The 1,413-nt window shown below is 47.7% G+C and overlaps 1 pseudogene; it reads right to left on the reverse strand.

Annotated features, from left to right (window-relative positions):
* Window positions 1-1,073: 1,073 nt before the first annotated feature.
* On the reverse strand, window positions 1,074-1,192 carry LOC136622755 (U2 spliceosomal RNA; annotated as a pseudogene).
* Between the last annotated feature and the right edge of the window lie 221 nt (window positions 1,193-1,413).

Consider the following 1,413-nt stretch of genomic DNA (forward strand, 5'->3'; position numbering starts at 1 on the left):
GCTACTTCCTTCACTCTCGCGGTCATCCGCATTACAGATTCTGCAGGAACGCAGGGTCGCCGTCTGGGTTAACGGGCAGATTCCGCTGTGGTATCCCGCATTCGGAATGTGAAGCGGTCGTGTGCAACCGGCCTTACTGAAGACAATGGAGTTGCGATACAACTCACAAGTAGCTGCGACCAATATATTGCAAAAATCCAACCTCGTAGAGGTTTAAGCAATTTATAGGTTGTGGGAACTTGCGCGACCCCATTGATATATTTGAGAGTGCAAGTTCACAGGGCTGCACAGCGATCTTTGGTCACATGACCCATGTCATGGCGAAAGACTCCATAGAGCTCCAGCCTTAGGGCTCATGTCCACGACTGTGTTCTCACCGCAGAGACGCAGCGTTTTACGCATACCACCGTGGGCTCTTCGGCCAGATTCACACAGATGTATTTGCACAGCATATTACGCATGAAAAATATACATGCTAAATACACGTCAGTAGAACCCGTTAAAAAAAAAAGCAGTCCCCTTTATTTTCTCGTGCATTTCTGCAGGGGCAGAACATGTATTATTCTAATTACACTAATTGCCCATTTCAATAAATGGCGGCATGGTTGCGTGTTTTTTTGCGCTTGCAAATGTGCTTGATTCGTGCTAACAAAAGTACAGTAAGGGCCGCTTCACACAAACATATTTGTTTCAATGGATGCCTTCAGAATTCTCTTTACTCACACATTTCGCATGCGTGCAAAACCTCACCATGCTCTATTTTTGTGCACATTTGCGCACCAAGGGTCCCTGTACAAGTCTATGGGAAGTGTGCACGTAACCGATTCCTATCTCCAAAAAAAGTTATAATAAACAGCGATAAAAAAGTCTTATAAACTCCAAAATGGTACAAATAAAAACTACAGAACATCACGCAAAAACACGAGCCGTCGCACAAGTATCATGCGATACTTCCGCCATGTATCACGTGGACATGAGGCCTAAATCTAAGTGCTTGGTTGTTAGCAGCCGCAGCTGCGCTGCACCTCTTGCTCATCAGTTTTTTTTCCTGCTTTTGGAAACTGCTGTAGGAAAGGGGGTGCACCAGTACTGGAGGTACTGCAATACCAGGTCAATGTGCAGAGTGGACAGAGCAAGCACTTTTTCCAGCTCCCTGTTCTAAAAATCCATTTAATATATGATCCCAAGATAGGGGACGTATCAGATGCAACACGCTCAGCCAGCACTCCGGGCACACCCACAATGCACTGAGGGAGCCGGAAGACCTTTGCATAGCCCCGCCCAACGCCTTCTCAACCGTGGTGAGCCGTCCCCGCGGGAGACCCGCGCCTGAATGGAGCATGTCCGGATTTTTTCCTGCACGCGGGACCCGCGCCTGCAGGGAAAAATGACATCCGCAGGTATTTTACTACC

This window comes from Eleutherodactylus coqui, chromosome 3, assembly GCF_035609145.1.
Source record: "Eleutherodactylus coqui strain aEleCoq1 chromosome 3, aEleCoq1.hap1, whole genome shotgun sequence".
In the NCBI taxonomy this organism is placed as follows: Eukaryota; Metazoa; Chordata; class Amphibia; order Anura; family Eleutherodactylidae; genus Eleutherodactylus; species Eleutherodactylus coqui.